Source organism: Schistocerca gregaria, chromosome 4 (genome assembly GCF_023897955.1).
Source record: "Schistocerca gregaria isolate iqSchGreg1 chromosome 4, iqSchGreg1.2, whole genome shotgun sequence".
Taxonomy (NCBI): domain Eukaryota; kingdom Metazoa; phylum Arthropoda; class Insecta; order Orthoptera; family Acrididae; genus Schistocerca; species Schistocerca gregaria.
In genome coordinates this window covers 668,906,100-668,928,188 of record NC_064923.1, presented here as the reverse complement: position 1 = coordinate 668,928,188, position 22,089 = coordinate 668,906,100, and the positions used below count along the sequence as shown (strand labels likewise).

At 42.3% G+C, this 22,089-nt stretch overlaps 1 protein-coding gene across 2 annotated transcripts in view; it reads right to left on the bottom strand.

Moving 5' to 3' along the window:
- Window positions 1–22,089, bottom strand: part of LOC126268190 (CAAX prenyl protease 2) — a 114,709-nt gene that overhangs the window by 59,914 nt on the left and 32,706 nt on the right. The window lies entirely within an intron of this gene.

Genomic DNA, 22,089 nt, shown 5'->3' with positions numbered 1-22,089 from the left:
AGGGTGGCTGAACTTTCACCCTGCCTCTGTGCTTTGGAGGTGAGCACGTACTGGCCAGAGATTTATTCCTGGGGCGAGAAGATTGCCCCCAGTCGACATCAATGTCCATAAGCGCCGATGACGACCCACGGGAGATGTCAGACAGTACGATGGCCTCATCATCGGGCCGACGCTGACTAGTCTCCTCAGGTGACAAAACCTTCACCTTCTGAGGCTTTGTCTTGGGGGGCTTAGAATGCAGAGCCTTGTCAACAGTTGGAGCTTTACGCACCTGGGCAGAAGGCGCCATATGGGGAGAGGCATGAAGTACCCCAATGTCAGAAACCACAGCCTTGTCCGACGTAGTGGGGAGAGCCGCAGTTTGCAAAACAACTGCAGCAGCACAAGTGCACAGGCAAGAGCAGGTATTAGTGCTAACACTAGCAACCTCCGTTTGCGTAGCAACAGTGGCCAGTTGTACCGGTTTTTTGAGAGCGGAAGTGAAAGATGCTGAAAATACAGGAGGTTGCATGGCCTTAAAGAGCTTCTTGGCCTCACCATAGGGGATGCGCTTATATGTTTTAATCTCCTGTACCTTCCGTTCTTCGAGATAGAAGGGGCAGATCTGGCTCCAGACAGGGTGACTCCCAGAGCAATTCACGCACTTCACAGGCGATGAACAATCGGCTCCGTCATGGGCAGGCTGACCACATTTACCACAAGTGGCTATCCCATTGCACCCCAATGTAGTATGCCCAAAGCGCTGACATTTAAAACAGCGCATTGGGTTGGGGAAATATGGCCGTACTGGCAAACGTAAGAACCCCGCTTTAACATGCTCCGGGAGTCTCAGGCAACTGAACGTGAGAATAAACGAGTCAGATTTGACGAGGTCCCCATCGACTCGTTTCCTAATATGCTGCACGTCAACAATACCTTCGTCAGCCCACTCAGCTTTTAACTCGTCTATGGGTATATCCACCAAGTCCCTACATGTTACTATAATTCAAAGTGGAGTGGAGGTCGGTCTCGATAGCATACTCTCCTAGACAGGTTGCTTTCCGAAGGGAAGTGACTTGACGGGAACTAGAAGTCTCAACTAACAGAATCCCATTGCGCAGTCGCTTTACAGATTTCAGTGTTCCTGCAGTTCCCTCAAGACCCTTGTGGATGTAAAAGGGAGAAACCCTCTCAAAGCTACCCTCCTTCCTTTTAATAATGAAAAACACATTCTGATTATCAGCATGTGCTCCGTTACTACAGTCTGTTAAATCTCCAGCAACACCAGGCGATGGAGGACTCGCAGCGCGTAGCCGCTTTTTCGATGGGGTGTGTTTTCCTACCAGTGGCCCACCCAAGCCACTGGTAGGGGGAAATCTAGAGGTCGAAGGGTCCATTGCGATCCCACGAGCAGCTAGGGAACTAAAGGTCTGATCAGACAGAGCCCCGCATGCCTGAGTAAGCCTTATGCAACTAGGGTGCGGCAGGTGCCCCAGAGGTTGCCCGCTTGCGACTGTTCCACCCCAACAGCCATGCATCTTCTAGGCGCAGAGCACACCGAAAGATTGAGGGGTTTTTATAGAGGTTGGCCTTCCTCGCAATCCAGGCGGTGAAGCCAAGATTACCATTCCCCGCAGCACACAACATTTCACCGCCGCGCCGTACGGTGGTCGCTGAAGCATGTCCGGGGGTTACGGTGACAGGAGACTGGCGGCGCAGACCAGTCCCCAGTTCAGGACCCCGGGGTCGCCAAGCCCATACTCAGCAAGTGAATGCTGAGCCCCTGGGGGAGCCTTCTCTTCAAAGGAGAAGAGGTTTTGTGTTAGGATAAAGTTAGTAAGGTGTGTGAGGAAAGAGGCAGTGGTTTGGTGTCTGAAGGATGCTAGGTGTTAAACAGTGGCAAGACCATGGGAATGAGGGACGTTTGTGTATAGGGAATTGGTACCAACAGTGACAATTAAGAAACCAGGAGGTAGATTCTGCTAGTCCCTGTCCTTCACAAACCTGGTACTGAAAAAACACATCTGCATGGCACAGGCATCCCAGAACCACTTCTGCTCCCTCCACAGGATCCTGCTACTGTGCATCAGATCTCTCGATCTCTATCGTCCCCACCCCTTTACCTCCTGGTTCTCATTCCATCAAAACCTCAACACCATCTCTCTACCATCCGCTTCATCTAGTTGACCTCAACAGAGTGAGCCACCTTCCTGCACACTGACCTCCTCCTCTCTGATGCTTCCATCCATACCTCTGCACATCAGACCCACCAACCACAAACAGACCTGCACTTTGACAGCTTCCATCCCTTCCGTACCAAAACATTCCTCCCATACAGGCTGGCCACCCGATGATGCTGTATCTACAGTGACAAGAACTCCATGAATGTCCCACAAAGGCCTTCAAAGACAGGCACTATCCCCCAGATCTAGATCAGAAACAGATTTCCCTTGTCATATCCTACGCACCACCAATCCCACCACCATCCACAATAACCAGTTATAAATTAATGCCCCCTTCATCATCCAATACATCTCGGTGCTGGAACAACTGAACCACATCCTTCCATTAGGGCTTTGATTATCTATCATCATGCCCTGAAATGAGAGGCACCCTACCCAGGGGCCAGTCACTGGCGAAAGCAGCCGTGTCACATCAAGCTCTGCAGCAATCACTGCACAGCTTTTTATATTGTTATGACCACCAACCAGCTGTCCAACAGGATGAATGTCCACTGCCGAACAGTGGCCCAGAGCAATGTGGACCACCCAGTGGCACAACATGCAGCTAAACATAACATGCTTGATTTCAATGGTTGCTTCACAATCCTGGCCACCTGGATTTTTCCCTTCACCACCAGCTTTTCTGAAATGTGCATTCTTCATTTCCAAAAAGTTCACCCCCCTTTCTGGATAATCTCCCTACCCGTACGCTGTGCCTGACAGCATTGTCCAACTGCCATCAAGTCCCTGCATGCTCTTCTCTCCCCCTTGGCATACTCTGCTATCCCTCCCCGTTTCCCTGGCCCACTCTAGACTGCTGCTGTGATTCAATGCGAAAGCAGCAGTCTGGCGGAAGTGGCCGTGTGTAGGTGAAGTGTGCTGTGTGTGTGTGTGTGTGTGTGTGTGTGTGTGTGTGTGTGTGTGTTTCCTGAAGAAGCTTCTGGCTGAGAGCTCAATGTGTAACTTACTTTATGGTGTGCCTGTCTGCAACACGATGTTTCATTTTTACAGTGAGTAGCAATCTATCCTTTTCATAATATGTTGTTGTTATTAACTTTTAATGGATTACCTTCACCTAGCTTCACATGTCAAGAGACTTTGTATTTGGAAACAACATAGAGCATGGCACATATTTCTTCATAGTGTGTAGATACTCTTCAGAAATATGTATACTGTATAATGAGAACCTTTCAGGATATGGCTGGTTGGATATTTTGATTTTGACTATAAATAAGTCATTTTCAGTGCATTAGAGTTACAATCCAATAAACTCACAGAAGTACATGTCACCATGTAGTCTTACTGGTGTACAGGCAGTTCATTATGGAATCAAAGTTGAGTACTGATAACTGATAGTGTACTTTCTGTATTGGAGAAGGTCAAAGAAGGAAAGGCTAGTCAATTATCAAAGGTGACCGCCATAAATTTTAAGGAAATAACTGGAAACCTGAGTGTGGATTACTGGATCAGAACTGAATACAAGCCTAGTGGCTTAACCTCATGCCACTTCACTCAGTAGCTTCTTTCAGAACTCTGCATATTAATTTAAGTGTGAAGCAGCTAAGTTCATAACAAATATAAATGAAAAGGATATGCTTGGCATCCAATGATCTGATATGTTTGGAATATAAATTTCTCACCACAGTGCAATGGTACAGGTCATTCTCATGAATAACTTTGTATTTGGCCATAATCACCAGTTAATAACCATTCTTTGTTGAAAGCCAGCACTTTCATAACATAAAGGAGCAAAAATACACATGTCAGTAGTTTGTGAATATATAACTACATTATTAATCAACAGAATGACACACCGCTTCTGGGCACAGTAATTTCCAAAAAAAAAAAAAAATTCCCATTATTTACAAAAAGAAAGAATATAAAAATTCCATATCACATCAATGTCTGTCTGTCTCAACAAAATCTCCCCCCCCCCCCCCCCCCCCCCCCCCCAAACACACACAGACAAATTTGTGACAAATTACTGATTTTAAGTTAAACATCTGTTCAACATAACTTCATCTCTCTATGAAGCCCAGTCAGAGGCTTCTCTGAGCCAATATTGCAAAGAAATGCGTTTACTTGACTTCCACCTATCACTGATATTGGAAGAAGGCATCTAATAACAGGTAGCAAAAATATGCACAAACCTTTACTGATATCCTTATCAGGTGGTGGAACTGATGGCATCCAAAGAAACTAAAGGTTAGCAAATATTGTTTTGTTTTGGTTTGGTTTGGTTTGGTTTAGGGCACAAAAACAAGTAGGATCATACGCGTCCATGTCAGAACTGTAGAACACGAAAACAAAGAGAGGAGCAAAAAATGACTACATGTTAATTCCAATTTATGGAAGTGAAGAAAGCTAAAATAGGGATGTGGAGGAAGGTCTATAAAATACGCAATAGAGAAACGGTGGTCCTGAACTAAAAATTAAATTCCTTCACCATACTGCTATGGTGGATTAAAATAAAACACAGTTAACAGCCTGCGCAGTGTTCAATACAATGGTCGATAGCTAAGAAATCAAACACAACAAGAATGTAAATGATTATAAAAAAGGGCATTCCGCCAGGAAATGGTGGACTGTCAAAAGTTGAGCTCAATAAGCACAAAGTGGGGGGGGGGGAGGGGGGGGGGGGGGGGGGGAACACCACTTAAATGGCGATGGCTGAAAAAAGACCAACCTAGCTAAAATGACCTCATGGTGAGAGAGCTGAGATGATGTCGTCCAAGCCGCTGGGAGAAGCTCCCATGAAAGGATGGACCAGTGGTGATGCCAAAGTGCTATCACCTGCTGACAGATGGCAACACAGAGATCAGAAGGAATGAAGAACTAGTGGGCAGAGGTAAGAGGACTGCAGCCTTGGCAGCAGCGTCAGCTGCCTCATTCCTGTCAGACCAACATGACCAGGAACCCATAGAAACATCACAGTGGCTCATCAAGAGTGAGCAAGTGACAGCTTTCCTAGACCTGCTGCAGTAAGGAATGGATGGGGTATAGCACACAAGAGCTTTGAAGGGCACAGAGAGTTGGAGCAAATGACGCAACTGAAAAGCCTGTGTTGCCAGATATACTGCATGGCCTAATACAGGGTGAAGAGCTCTGCTGCAAATACTAAGCAGTGTTCCAGAAACCAATGCTGAAAAACGTCAGTGCCAATGACGAAGATACGCCGGACACCAAGGTCAGTGGGAGAGCCATCAGTGCACACAAAGGTATTATCATGAAGTTTTGTGTGAAGGTTGTGAAACTGAAGGTGACAGAATGTAGAGTAGTGTCCTTAAGAAACAAACAAAGGCCAAGGTGAACACAAGACATAACATGAAGCTCTGGTGGTGAAGGGGTGTGCAGGTGTGTGAAGTTGTGTGAAGTTAAGCTGCTGGAGCAGGAGCTGAAAGCCGGTGGAAAACAAGCCACAACAGGATTAATGGTGATAGCAAAGAGGAAGACACTCAGGATGGAAGCCTGAGGCACACTGTTTTCCTAGATAGAGGTGTCCAAAAGGCAAGCTAAACAGTGCAGAAAGATCCAAATGGGAATAGGTGTGTGTGTGGAGTCTGAAAGGAACATGGGTGCTCCTATGTTAAGGCACAGGATGATAAGTTGATTGATCACCCAAGATGGCACCTCTTGGACAGTTCTGGGAGAACCCCAAAGGGGATGGTGCACATTCAAGTCACTGAGCAGCAGAAAGGGGTGAGGTAGCTGCTCAATAAGCTGGAGGAATCTGTCCAGGTGACGTCAAATGATAGAGGGATGTAAATGGTATAAAGGGAAACGTCAAGTGAGGAAGGAAAAGGCGAACTGCAATAGGTTGAGGCCAGGTAGTCAGGAAGATGGGTTGACTATGAATGTCATCCCATACGAGCAGCATTTTGAGGGAGAAGGTCAAAATGTACCGGGAAGAAATGCGAGAACTCAAAGTGGTTGTGAGGATGCAATTTCATTTCCTGGAGGCAGAGAACAAGCGGACACTGTGATTCTAAGAGCAACCATACATATTCTTTGTTTGATCGAAGGTCACGAATGTTCCATTGAAGGGGAGCCATAACATGGAAAGGAGGAGGAGGGAAAAAATGAAGGGGTGTCACCACAGCAGCTGCCGAGTGCCAGCCTTCAAAGACTCACTGCTACAGGGCGCAGAGGCTAGAGGATCCTGCTCCACGAGATCTACAGAGGCATTGGCATTCTCCCTCTGTTGATATGCGAAGTCCAGGGCAGAGAAATGGCTGGCAGTGCGCACTGGCAACACAAGAGGTCGGCCGTACGAGGGTATCCCGTGGTTGACCGCCAAAGAGGATCTCGAAGCCAGAAAACAAGAAGAGCATTCGCCACTGTTTGACTTCTTGAAGCCTTTCCGGTTGGCAGAGGAAGACTCATATGTTTGTTGGTTGCAGGGACATAGGAAGTCTTCATGGGAGTATTCCTTCTGTCCTTTCTGGCCTGCTGGTTGTATAGTAGGTGACTTCGCCCCAGAAGGCGAATGTGTGGTGGCTTGTTGCACAGCTGGACGATGAGACGGCAATGCTAACTTGAAGCTGGGCAATTTCACAACCACATTGCTGAATTTGAGGTCGCATGTCTACGTGATACGTGATCACGTCCTTCATGGAGCAGGATGTAGCAAGAACAGTACTGTAAGTGCCAGATGGTAGAACACAGGGTTTGTGACTAGCCAGTAACTTGCAAGTGACCAAGTAAGACACTTTTCCTTTACCTGGATTTTCTGGACAGTCCGCTCATTGAGATAAACAGGATAATCTCGAGAGGAGGCAGCATGGTCACCATTGCAGTTGATAGACTGGGGAGGAGGAGGTGAATGATTGTCCTCATGCACATTCCTACCACGTGTTACACATTTGGCCGGGGGGCGACAAAACATTGGAGTGTGGTTGAAACAATGACACTGGCAGCAGCACATTGGGTTTGGAATGTACGGTCAGAATGTGATAACTTCATAGCCTACTTTGATATTGGATGGAAGCACCACTCTATCAAAGATGAGAAAAAGAGTATGTGTGGGCATTAAGGACGTATCTATCTTTTTCATATCCTGATGGGTGGATATGGCACCCTGCTCAGAGGTACGTTTGGATTTCTGTCTCAGTCAGACCTTCGCATAGTCTAGTGTAAATAACACCATGGGAAGAATTCAGAGTTCATGGGCTTCAACACGAAAGGGATAGCCGTGGAGAAGCAAAGTGAAAAACAGTTGTTGTGCTTGAGAATCAGAGGTAGTCTCCAAAAGCAAAGTGCCATTATGTAGATGAGAGCAGGATTTCACAGGGCTGGAAATTGCATCAACACCTTTCTGAACAAGAAAAGGATTTACCGTTGCAAAGGACTGGCCGTCTTCAGTACGTGAAACCACAAGGAATCATGGTACAGCTGGGAGGGTCTTTGAATTAGGAGCTTCATCTCATTTACATTTGGTAAACGTGGATTGCAAAGATGATGATTGGCTCATTGTGAGAAAATCCCCCCCCCCCCCCCCCCCCCCCCCCAATTACCAGTGTGTCTGATGGTTCCTTCCAACTGAGGGCCTCCCTCACTCCCTCAGAGGGGGGCTCATCCACCTTAGGTGATTGTTTACACCTCTCTAACACTTGACAGAGGGACCAATCGGCAATTGGGGAAGGCAGCAACTCAGGCAATCGCCCCTCCCTGGGCCTGGCCTGTACCAGGGGGTTTGTGCAAACCCTACCTGTCGATCCGGGGCTGGGAATTACATTTAGCCAGTCACCTGTTACGTGTCAGAGGAGTGGGCCGGCCTTCACAAGTGTACAAGGAGGAAGAAGAAAAAGAGGAGCCTCAAACGCCAAAGCAGAGGAAGGATAGAAAGGGGGGGGGGGGGGGGGGGGCGAACAAAGAAAGGAAAAAAAGGAATGAAAAACAGTGGTGAGAGACTTCCTATGTCTGCTACTGAAAATAATGAACACATCCAAAAACACCACAGACATGTTCCTCAAGGGAATGGAAAGGGAATAACAAAAGGACAGACATGCGGCATGGAAGGGAAATTGTGCTGCAAAGACTGGGGCCATGTGGTAGCCAAGCACAAACCTGCCAAAGAGCGGCGAGCCCCCTGGGGAGGTTAGCAAAGATAAAAACAGATTTTCAGCAGCGGTACATTATGCTAACAAAGACATGCAAGGCTAGTGGTGGCTACAAAATGTTAAGTGCTAAAAGGCTGTAAATGTTACGATTTTCGTTGTAGGGCAGAGGGCCCCAATCAAGGCCAAAATTTGCAAGAGAAATTCTCTCCATCTTTAAACCCCCTCCTCCATTTCCAATCAGTATCAAACTATAAGGGCCCGTCATTTTATAGTAAAATTTACTGCCCCTCATAAATTTCAGGATTCACCTGACAACTGTTTTGTCATCTGCAAGTTGGACAAGGGCAAACATTGTGGGAATATGCGTCACAATATTACACCAGACTTATATTGGGATGGGTCCATTAGGTGAAAGATAAAAGTGATGTCAATGTGACTAGAGTCGTAATGAATGCAATGGTTATGAAAGTACCGTGGTTTGGCCAGCAGACCTTTCACGTAGATCCTGTCTAGCAGACCATGAATGTTTGATAGCAGTGTGTTACATAAGTAGAATTGACAAATAGTTTGTATATGGATGGCTAAGTCACAGCAACAGGAAAGTCTTGTTTTTCTAAGCTCTAATACATTGTAAAGTTTGGGTTCTGGTATCAACTTCGTCTTGAAAACCCTACACGCACACATCAGATTTTTTTCATAGCCTTTGGTATATGTAATTGCGTCCAACTCTGTTAATGATTCTAGAGACAGATAATTTAGTTTTCCACACTAAAGTATTTGTGGAGGAGACACTAATCCCCAAATACTCTAGTATAGGAAGTCACATGAAGATGGTAGGCATTGTAGTCTCCTCTGATCTGTGGGAAAGGTAAAAGTATTTCATGACAAACTACATGGAAAAGAGATAGCTGAGCAGTAGATCTACATATGGTCTAGCACAAGAAGCTGAAGATCATGCTTTAAAGATAGTTTGAAGGCATGTAAATGAAATGCTTCAGTTGTCAATATCAGGCCACAATAAAGAATTCAATTGAGCAAGCCTAACTATGTAGATAGTATACAGTACACCATTAATCCAGCTGAGATAAGATTGCAGACATATAAAAAAAATAGAACTATGTACTCAGTTCTGCCAAAGAGGAAATGGAGACAGTGCAGTTTTTCCATACTGTTAGTTTGCAGTTGGAACTTTTGTGGTAGGTAGCCATGCCAACTTATTATACAAATTGCCCGAAAATCAGTATTGCTCAACAAAAATTAACATTTATTATTTGCATTCATACTCTGAAAGCCACTGTGCAGTGCATGTCAGAGGGTACTTTACACTGTACCACCTATCAGGGTTTCTTCATGTTCAATTCATATACTGAGCTTGTGCGAATGACTATTTAAATGCCTCCTCTACATGATGTATTAAATCTAATCTTGTCTTGAGTGCTATTAGACGACTGTTGGAGAGTCTTGGAGTCCTCACTTAACACTAGTTGTCAAAGCTTTCTAAATAGCGCTTTGCAGGATAGTTCATGTCTATATTCAAGGGTCCATCAGTTCAGATTTTTAAGGTTTTAAGGGGTCAAGCAAACCTATGAACTTTCATGCTGCTCTTCGGTGTGCTCAAAAGTGGTACAGTTCGATGTCATTAGTTGCTAAAAATAGTTTAACTATCTAAATTTAGGGACAAAAAAATACTTGACAGGGGAAGAATTAGGGCGAACTCTTCTAGAGGTGCTTGCAGATGGTGAGGATGAAGCAATATTACCGAGCAATGTTGATAGAGACTCAAATTAAATGTGATGAAAGATTACCTTCCTTTGGTACTGAAGACAGTATATTTATTGGTAGGAACAAAAAAAATGTATGTAGACATCCCATGTACCAGTAAAAAATATTATCAAGATCTTTCCAGACACTAAGATGGTAGCATGAAACATTGTAGAGGAAATTGAATTGTTTCATAAAATTGTCAGTACTGATATGATAGATGAAACTGTGTATTTTACAAATGTATAAATTCACAGAAATAGACAAGAAGAAAATTATTCTACAGAATAAATAAGTCGACAGATCGAAATAAAATTTCTGCAGCGTTAGGCATTCTTCATTTGACTGGTCTCAAATGTATAAAACCACACAAATGTGTTGGAACTTTGTTCAAATGACAAATAACGTGTGAGTTACACGAGCTTTCTATTGCTTCTCAGGTGTATTAAACTGAAGATAAAGAAACTAGGGACATGAAATGTAAAACAGATAGGTTAGTAGCAATTAGGAGCTTTCTGGATGAACAGTTACAATCCTAGAGAATTTGTTACTACTGATGAGAAACTATAAGCATTTCAGGCATCACTGCAGTTTCATACAATATATTCCCAACAAACTGGCTAAATACTGCATCAAAATATTTGCTGTGTCTGATGCTAAATTATTTTACACTGATTTGTTGGGAGTGCATTGACGCAAAACAAAGCCTAAGAAAGAAGAGAAAAGAAATTCTGCACGAGTTGTTGACCAACAGGAACAGAGAAACCAGTTTGTCAGTTTCTGGATACCAGAAAGATGTTATTATAGTATTGATCAAACAGTGGAAAATCCAGGATGGAATGTAACAGGGGAATGGCAGTGTGGTTTCAGTTGCCTGAGACTACAGTTGTGTGTTGTGTGTGTGTGTTCGCATGCGCACATTGTTGAACATAGCTGGTAATAATGTGCAGGTGTTATAGGCCTTAATGGCTGGAAGCTTTAATTATGAGAGTCTTTTTATTGTGCCTATCTGCGACTCAGCATCTCTGCTATATGATGTTTTTATGTTATTGTATGTATCTAAACATAGCAGATCTTTTGTAGCCATTCCCACAATACACAATGAAAATACAGTATATCTACATGGATACTCTGCAAATCACATTTAAGCCAGCAGAGGATCATCAAACCGCCTTCACAATAATTCTCTGTTATTCCAATCTCGTTCAGTGTGCGGAAAAAAAATGAACACCTATATCTTTCTGTGCACACACTGATTTACCTGATTTTATTCTGATGATCATTTTGCCCTATGTAGGTCGACTTCCACAAAATATTTTCGCATTCAGAGGGGAAAAGTTGGCGATTCAAATTTCATGAGAAGATCCCACCGCAAAAAAAAATACTTTGTTTTAATGAAGTCCACCCCAAATCTTGTAGATGGAGTCGCTAAGAAATCCCGCATTATACTAGGTTAAAGTAAGACAAAGGGTGGGATTAATACCATTGATCAAATTCACAATAAATATTTAGTAACATGAATGACAAGATGATTGAAAATGGCTATATGGTATGCATTGTCGAACATGGCTGGTATCAATGTGCAGGTGTTATTTCAAGCAAATGAAAAGAATGGGAAACTTCCACATTGAGTTTTTCCAAAGAATGTTTCATTTCAACTCATGAAAACACATCTTACTGTAAAACCTGCAATACCAAGTCTATTGGCTGACGTTAACATGTATTTGCATTTACAAAGCTTAAGAGATATTTATATAAGAGTAACCAATGAAGAACAACAGGTAGATGTGGACTTTGTGGAAGGGCAAAGAATAGCTTCAAAATGATACGATGTAGCTGTTGAAACAATTTATTTGCAAAACTCATTCTCACACAACAGTCCTCTGCAAAAAATGCAGTGTGCATTCTCCTGATATTGAAGAGAATTAATTTGCATTTATGAGGGTAATCCCAAAAGTAAGGTCTCCTATTTTTGTAAGTCCATAGACCTGTTTATTTCTACAATGATTTACATACGTTTACAGCTTGAACATTTAGCTATTTTTCGACATAATCATCATTTGTCTTGGCATTTTTGTAGATGCTGTGGCAGTTTTTGTATGCCCATGTCATACCAGCTCACCACCACGCTGATCAGAAAGTTATGATCCTCTTCTTTCACCTTGCCATCGGAGCTGAATCACTTTCTGGCGAAATGTTCTTTTAACCTAGGGAACAGGTGATAATCACTGGGCACCAAGTCAAGTATAAGGTGGGTGGGTGATTATGTTCCACTGAAACTGTAGCAGGAGAGCAATGGTTTGCTGAGCAATGTGTGGGCGAGCATTGTCATGGAGAATGTGTACGCCCTTGCTCAACATTCATCTTCTCCGGTTCTGAATTGCCCGTTTGAGTTTTTTTAGTCTCACAGTACCTGTCAGCGTTAATTGTGGTCCCAGTGGGCATAAAGTTGACGAACAATACCCCTTTCCGATCCCAAAAAATGGTTGTCATGACTTTACCAGCAGACTGTGTTTGTTTGTGTTTCCTTGGCTTTGGCAAAGAAGGATGTTGCCACTGGCGTGATTGTTTCTTGGTGACAGGTGTTAATTGATATGCCCAGGTTTCGTCACTCGTGACAACTGAGTCCACAAAGTTGTCCTGTTCGGCTGCAAGGCAGCGAAGAAATGCGCGGGAAGCATCAACTCGTTGCCGCATGTGGTCCTCAGTCAACGTGTGTGGCATCCATCTTGCAGACACATTCTGGTAGTTCAATGTTTCCGTAAAAATTCTGTGAGCGATGCTTCGGGAAACCTCAGGAATCAACGTGCAGAGATTATCCAGGGTGACCTGCCGATCTTCATGCATGCTTTGCTCAACCCTCAACACTGTCTCCTCAGAAATTTACAGTCTCCCGCTCCTCTGTCTGGCGTGAATTTCGGTCCGACTGGCTGCAAACTCTCTACACCACTTACGAACCTTTTTGACTCCATGTACAACTCACCATACAGTTCTGTCAACTGGTGGTGGATTTCAATCGGCGCAGTGGCCTTTGCGTTCAAAAACCAAATAACTGCATGCAATTCACACTTAGCGGTAACATCCAACGGGAGCTCCATTCTCAACGGCTGCCAAGCCAAGACTGAGTGCCTCAGCGTGGCGTGCGCATGTTTACACACAACGCGTGAAGCACTCTTCGTAACAGTGTGACCAACTGCCACACAAACAGAGTTCCATATTTATATACTAAAAAAACCAGAATACCTTACGTAAATTATTCCAGTGTAGCACATTAGGATTTATGACACGCATAAAACTATTGTTAAGCATACCATAAGTTTAGATGTTATTCGTTATTCACTGTATGACGTAATGTAAACTGCTACAATAAATGATAAAGCAAATGCCATTTGTCATCAATGTGTACATAAAACACCAGGTTCCTGTGCCCATAACATAAAAGTGTGCACCCACTCTAGGGTTAACTTGAGCTATATTGTAGGTGTGGTAGCACAAGCAGTCATAGATTAGTATGTTTTTGCATTTGGTGAAGTGCACAATTTTACATTTCTGAACAATTAAAGCAAGTTGACAATCTTCATAATGCTTTGAAATGTTCTACATCCTGGAGGATCTCCTCACCATAGATCTATCTGAAGAAAAAGTACATCTAATTTAGTCTAATCAAATAAGAAAAAGTACATCTAATTTCGTCTAATTAAATATAAATCTCTTCAAGGCCTCATTGGATATTTTTGCAACTTTTTTCAAGCGGTAATTTATTATAAATAAATAAGTTATATTCAAAAAGTCCAAAGTTACTATTAATATTGTCTGCTAGGTCATCAGCTACAGAATAAGAGAATCAAAGAATCTGGTATGTGGTGCTACAGAACGGTGATAAAAATTAAGTGGGCTGATAAGAAACAAGAAGGTTCTCCATAAATTGTTGAGGAAAGGAATATGTGGTAAACAAGAAGGTACAGGATGATAGGACATGTGTTAAGATATCATTGAATAACTTTTGCACAACTACAGGAAGCTGCAGAGGATAGAAACTGTAGGGGAAGACAGAGTTTGGAATACTGTACATCTAACAAATAACTGAGAATGTTTGGCATGTAAGTGCTACTCTGACTAGTCAATGTGCAATATGAACAACAGTTCCTGTGTCATGCACAAGTGTCTGGACACTAACTTTAGTGCTACTGACAGCCCTTACATATGCCCAAAATTTCTTTGAATGTTATGAGGGGTATTTAAATAAGATTCCGCTTATGACTGAAGGCTTCAAGTACTGCCGCCTTGAAAGCTAACTACAATTCATTTAGCATGTTTAGTTTTAGACGTATCGAGCTTAGGAGTTGCCATTTCTTTAGAAATTTCTTTATGTGTACTGTATGCTATGAAGTTTTCCTCCCATCCTGAACAGTTCTACCAGGTTCATATCCATCCAGTGTTGGTGGACTACTCTTAAATTTGAGCCACTGATTCCTCTACATGCTCCTGCTCCGAGATAAATGTTTCACGTTCCTCTTTTAGTTATAACACACTTGGGTCTTTATCCATTTATTGAAAATGTTTAAGGGTTTGATGAGATGTTGGAATTGCAGACTGTCGTCGTAAACTTCATTCCACAATATTTGAACTGGACGCCTGCCAGTCATCTTCAGGTGAGCCATCAAATACTGATGAAGACGTTCGCTGCTCTGCCTAATATGGCACGCTGATAGTATTGCTGAGTACGCATAAGAATCATGGTGATAGAAGAACCACACCGACCGGCAGCAGCACCCTTGCTGTTGGAACTGCAACAATCAGCTGTCTTTGGCATTGCCATTCGCTGCAGTTATCGGAGTATTCTGGTGTCTTCATCTGGAGCAAATCTAATAGATGACAGGATTCCGTGCATTATCCAGCTGGTAGCTGGTGTCGCAGTTTATTAGATTTTCGATGATGCTTATTTCAATGGCTTCTTTTATAACAGAATCCCAAAAAGATGTTATTGTGGCCATAATTAATGTTTTGTCATACTCCACTGAATGTCTATTGGAAGTACAATGTTGCGCAACTGCAGACTTGCTGTGTTGCTGAAGGTGAGTGCAACATTTCTGTTCTGTGCAATGTTCTTCCACTGTGCATGTTATTTGTCCTATACAAGCTAAAACCAAGAACTGGGAATTGGATAAAGAGGAGACTGTGCCAGCAAAGTCCCTAGCTTTTGTCACCTTCATGTGTCCTATACAAAATAAAACCAAGAACTCGAAAGTGGATAAAGAGGAGAATGTGCCAGCAAAGTCCCTAGATTTTGTCACCTTCATTGAAAGCATTTCCTTCAAAATAGCAAGCATCCTTAATAATTTTCAGCTGCAAGTGATTTTCAGCCAACCATCTAAGATTTCAGACATGCCAGGATCAGTGGAGGATAATTTGTTATTGTGGAAGGTGAAAATTTACAAAATACTTTGCCAGTGTGTTATGGCCTATAAAAGCAAACAACACCCACAGTGGAAGAACAATGCACAGAATGTAAAGCATGTACTCGCCTTCTGCAACACAGCAAGTCTGCAATTGTGCAACATTGTTTCTCCAATGGACATTCAATGGATTGTGACAAAACATTAATTGTAGCTGCAGCAACATCTTTTTGGGACTCCATTATAAAAGAATCCATTGAAAAACACACAGCAAAAAATCTAATTAACCGTGTCAGCAGCTACCAGTTGGATAATGCGTTGAATCCCGTCATCTCTGAGATTTGCTGCAGATGAAGACGCCAGAATACTCCGATAACTGCGGCGAGCGGCAACACCAAAGACAGCTGATCCTTGGAGGTCAAACAGCGGGGACGGTGGCACTGAGCAGTGTGGTTCTTCTATCACTGTGATTCTGACATGTGCACGGCACTAATATCAGCACACTGTATAAGGCGGAGCAGAGAACATCATCGTCATTTTTCGATGGCTCACCTGAAGATGACTGGCAGGTGTCCAGTTGAAATATCATGGAATGAGGTTTACATTTACCAGCTGCAATCCCAAAATCTCTTTGAACATTTAATTCGGCATGAAAATTGAAAATTTCGTGTTTTAAGGGTTATTTGTAAAGTAAGGTCCAAATTGCTGTAGCTAACTGCATGTCACATGAACACTGAAACACACCAGTGCATCTAATCCTGGAATGTCTTGCTTGTCAAATGATGCCATTTGTGTTAGTACTGTCACAGTGTGCTATTTACAGTGTTAGTTAAAAACATTTGAAGTACTTGGTCGGCCTGCTGACTGTCAAATGCAGTCAGTGGTTTGGTTTTTGATTGAAGGAAAGTCACAGCAAGGGAAATTCATCAACAGAAAAGTGAGTTGTTTGGCCCCAATGTCATGCGTAACAATGAAGTGCTTAAGTGGTAAGAGCTTTCAAGGACGGACAGGAAAATATCCTTGATGAATCATGATCAGGCCAACCATCAAGGATCTCAGAAGATATGGTCAAAGGCATGGATGAGAACGTTAGTGAAGACCAGTGAGCCACTATTTCAACTTTAGCTTTGGAATTTCTGAATGTGGGTAGAACAACTTTGCACAAAAGTGTGTCTGACAAGTTGTATTTTCACAAATTGTGTGCACATTGCTTTCCCAGGTTGCTTACTGAGCAGCACAAAATGGAATGAATGGCTTGTGCACTTAATTTTTTGGACGGATATCATATGGAACAGGGTCAGCTTTTAGAGAACATTGTCACACAGGGGATGAGACTTTGGCATCTCACATGACTGAATCTAAATGTCAGTCAATGAAATGGCATTAAACAACATCAAAAGTCAAAGTCAAGGCTAAGAGAACAATCTCCAACACACAAAGTTATGTCAACTGTGTTTTGGGATAGACATGGATCCTTTGTCAAGTTTATGCACTAACGGACAACAATAAAGGCAGCCATTTACTGTGCTACCCTGACTAAACTTTGACTTGCAATATGCATCTTGGCCTTCTGACATCTGTAGTTTAGTTGCTGCATGACAATGCCATAATGCCAGACTCCAGTCTGCAATTCATACCCAAAATCTGATCATTCATCTGGATGAAAACCGAATGTCCAGTCGCCATTCAGTCCAGACTTTGTGCCGAGTTATTTTCAGTTGTTCTGCTACCTAAGAGAGGTTATCAGTGGCAACTATTTCACAACACATGACGAGATGAAAGAAGCAGTTAAAGGCCAATTATATTCACAGGTGGTAGACATCTGTGACATAGGGATACAAAAGCTTGTAGAGTGTTATGACAAATGTTTAAACAATTATGGAAACTATGTAGAAAAATAGAGAAACACATAAGAAATTAAATTAAAACAGGTTTTTGAAAAACATCTGTAATAGTTTATGTTTTATAAGAAATCATACCTTACTTTCTGAATAACCCTCATGTTATTGAAAGGTTAAATTGCTACGTACCACATAGAGGAGACACTGAGTTGTAGACAGGGATAACGAAAAGACAACTATACATTTAAGCTTCTGGTTGAAAGGCCTTCTTCTGAATTAACCCCCCCCCCCCCCCCCCCCCCACACACACACACACACACACACACACACACACACACACACACACACACACACACACACACACACACACACACACACACACAGAGAGAGAGAGAGAGAGAGAGAGAGAGAGAGAGCTGATTGGGAAGCAGCCTCTGATGAGCTGTGTCCCCTGGCACATTTGGCGGACCTTGCAATTCTCAGCCATATGTCACATCCCAGCTTCTTAGAGAACCTTCAAAGTGTCTGGTTCAAGCCTTCTGCTAGGCTTAGAACCAGAGGGGATTGATTAGTAATGGGGGCAATGCTACAGTATGTGAGCTCTGTTGAAATTCTGTAAGGCTAGTCATCAAAAAGTAGAACAAGTGGAGGCAACTACTCCAAAATGCATGCAATGTCTTTATGTGTAATGTTACTGTCTACCAGGAAGTAGATATTGATTAGTGTTACTTTGAAGAACATTGTTAATTTCTGTAAATATACCAGTTTGCAGACACCACTGGACACTCTGTCAGGATTCGTTTGGTTCTTGTGTTGCATAAAATAACTTCTAATGCTGGGGTAATGATATTCTGTGTACCTTGTTACTAGTAATACAGCAAAAAAGGAATGCATGTAGAAATAAGTTGTTGGAACATAGCTAGAAAACAGTAACGGTAGCAAGTACACAGCAGCAGTGCCACAATTAGATTGTTGTGTATTCTTCTGAAGATGAATGCTGAGGGGCAGAGGAGGGGGAGGGGGGCAGAGGGTGGGGAGGGGGGCAGACGGTGGGGGGAGGGGACCATTTTACAAAAATTCATCTGGTATTAACATGGGATAGCAATGTATAGATCCAATTTCCTGTTTATCTACTTGGTGAGAAGCTGGGCCCACCAGGCCAGGTTTCTCTTGTTGATTTTATTCTTTCCCTTCTACCCCTTTTTTGCTTCTTAAGGGTGTCTTTCTAAGTTTGCCTCCAAAATATTATGAGCGCAGACTGATTTACATCCCGCTGCAGGAAACCACAGAAAATACAAAACGGGGGATAAATCAGCTTGCATCCACGTTATATGAGCAGTTTTTTAATTCAAATATTATTGAGTCACAAATACTCGCAACACAATAAAGTTGAGCCAAAGTATACAAACATGTGCAATACTGTTTACTAACCCACTAATTTTAATGAATTACGTTACAATTACACAAGTAAGAGGCCTTACAAATATTCCCACAGCTAAAAGGAGTAAGTCAGGAAACAAACCTTCAATCTGAATTAGAAAACTTGCGGTGGGTCACTAACATTCTTGTGGTCCTGACTGCTTCCCATGACACAAACTCTTACTTTGTGTGCACGCACGACCAACTGAATTAAAGATAGACATATTGGGCAGGCAGGCAGGCAGGCAGGCAGGGAGGGAGGCAGGGAGGGAGGGAGGGAGGGAGGGAGGCCATGCAGTTAGTCCTTTTACTGCTCCCTAAAATGTCAGTCAACTACAGTATGGGCCAGTCATGATGTTAGTGCATTTGATTGTGGTCAGAATGAGTGTGTCCTCATAGTATAGTGTGCACTGACAATTAGGAAGTTGTAAACTTCTACCTGTTGTAGTGCCCCCAGAATTTTACGAAAATCTGGTGTTACTTGTATTCCAACCGCTTCGAACACACGTTATACTGTAGTGGGTTGTAGCATAAACAGATACACACTACCGCAGAACGTTATTTGTGCAGGCTAACGTAGAAAGAAGAACAAAACCGGGCCAACAAGTGACACGCTCATTTGCAGCAAAGAGAAAAGAAAAACTTCCGGCCCAGAATTCCGTGGACGAATTTCATGCATGAAAAACATTGGTGATTGTTGTGTGTTGTGGAAAGACAAAGGAAGAAAAAAATGATTATTATTAATAGTGACTTGGTCTCGAGCAGACGGGCATGTATATTAGCACTGTATCGTTGAGAAAAAAATGTTATTTAATTTGGTTGAATTCAGTCATGTGCGAATGCCCTAACAAAGTGTGGTCTTACTGTTTAATGTGACAGTGAAATGGTGTATTGAATTTTGAATATAATATATGTTAACAGCAACTGAATTTTGAGGGTGTCTTTATTTGGACTAGATAATAGGATTTTGGATTAGTAGATGTATTTATACTTTCTTCAAAATACAGAATCTTTGGAGAAGAGTTTCATGCAAGCAGAAGACGCTGGAGCTGTGGGGAAGCTGAGCCTGTATCTGGCATTCAAGTAAGTTCACACTGATAGTCCAAGGAGTGCAGCTCTAAGTTTTGGAGAAGGTACAATGGGGCACCGCACTGTGGTCTCATGCTCTAAAGAAAATGTTTGCACATGTTGCAGAAAACTAAGTTCCTCATTGTACTGCCAGTCTAGCACACATTTTTAATCTGCAAGGAAGTGTCCAAAAAGTATTAAAAGTTCACACCTCATGACAGAATGTGAAATTTATTCCCAAGTTCTTTCAATGTCTGTATATTCCAAGAGTAAATCAGACAGTTAATAATGAAAATACTGATACTGCAGAATGCCATACCCAGTTGTAAAGTGATCTGCAGCATGAAGCAAAGAAAGTAATTCAAAAGGAATCCACAAAATTAATTAAAGAGTTTTTGTGATTATTGATAGAATTTTTGCTGAAGAGGTTTATTATCCAAAACTGGAACACCTGTCATCATCCTCTCTCTCTCTCTCTCTCTCTCTCTCTCTCTCTCTCTCTCTCTCTCTCACACACACACACACACACACACACACACACACACACACACACACACACACACACACAAACAAAGAACTATCAACCTCTTCTCCGTAGCAGTGACAATTTTACTAAAATTATTACCAGCTACAAAGAGAGCACATCAAACTTTAATCAGATGATGGAACGCACCGTGTTTAGCAGTAAGTTTTAGTACAATGGACCAATTGCATGTTCTGATAAAAGAAAAAAAAAAATTATAGAGTGAAGCAAGCAGTATGAATTACCAATTAGTCTGGGATTCATACATTCTGAGAAAGCTTTCACCTCTGGTTCAGAAAAATTCCAAACAGAGCCCCTGACAATCGAGGAAGTGATTCAACCTATTTTAGCCTACTATAGAATACTTACATCAGTTCTACAGTTTCCATTACTGTCAAGATAGTGAGAAATTAAAAAAATGCACTAAAAGTCAGCCAAGAAGATTCCATATCACCAAAACTATTATCAGCATCCGCGGAAGCAGCTCTTCTTACACTGGAAAAGTGAAGACTGAATACACGGTAATGGAACATATCAACCACTTTTGTATTTATGATGACATTTTAATGTTTGCCTCAGTTGCAGAAAAACTTCAACAAGATGAAGAGAAAGTTTGAAAATGGCACTGCAAATCAATTACAATAAGAGTAGAATAATGTATAGCCAATACATTCAAAAGACAATAGCACACATTAACTACAGAGTGCATAACCAGTTGGTAAGTTTTTGTAGTAAGGCTGTTGAAGACAATGACTGGATGCACAGCAAAAGTAAAACAAAGTTCAAAATGGGCTAAAGTGCTTTTGGTAAACTAAACATGATTTTCAAAATGGAGAATCTAATGTGTCCAACAGGAAGTTTTGCAGTTGTGTTTAGTATTAGGTGTGACTTACTACAGTGAGACATGGGTTAGTTGGGGGATCATAAAAGTGAATATTGGATGAGTAATCACCTCTGTAGCCAAAAGGTTCAGTCCCCAGAATACCACGTGACTTAGTGGCCAGAGAATGAGAACTGAAGAGAGATTCACTGAATAACTACAAATCAAAACACAGTCAAGCGACGACTGTTTAATAAAACAAAGAGCTCTGTTAAAGGCTATCAATTCTCCTGTAAAAACACTACATGTTTCCAGCAATGAATGTTGTTCCTGGCTGGTGGAAGATATGAAAGTATATTCTGTCCTACTCACAGATTTAGAGCCATGTGTGTAAGTAATGGTAGTACCCTGGTACTTCTGGAGAGCAGAGGAATAGACCCAAAAGATTATGGTGGTGACAAAAATTTTAGACCCTTGAAACAGACTGTCCTAATCCATGGTCGGGATATTGACCAAAGAGGAATGCACTGTAATACATAGGGAACAAGCTCTAAGGGGGGAGGATGTTTTGAGAACCCAGCATTATCACTGGACTACCATCCTTTCAAGCAATTTGCAGAGCATGTTGGTGAGGATAATCAGTTGGTAGCTATTGATGGACATTGCATTTTTGCCTAGTTTAAGTATTGGGATGATGACAGTATCCTGCAGTTGTGAAGGGAAACACCTTCTAAGCCAATATGGTTAAAGACCCAAATAAATGTAGTCTATTAGTCATATCCTGATGGTGGGTGTCATCAAATTAAGATCAGGGGCTACATAATTTGACAAATTGAGATACTGAAGCAGTTTCCAGTCAGTGAAAGTTTCAAAAAGGTTCATTACATAATTCAGGGTTAGGGGAGGGTGGGTGGAAGGGTGGGACTGGGGTGGGGGGAGATAAAAGATAAGGGGAAATCATCAACTGGTCTTTTATTCATTTGAAAGGTACGTGGGTAAGA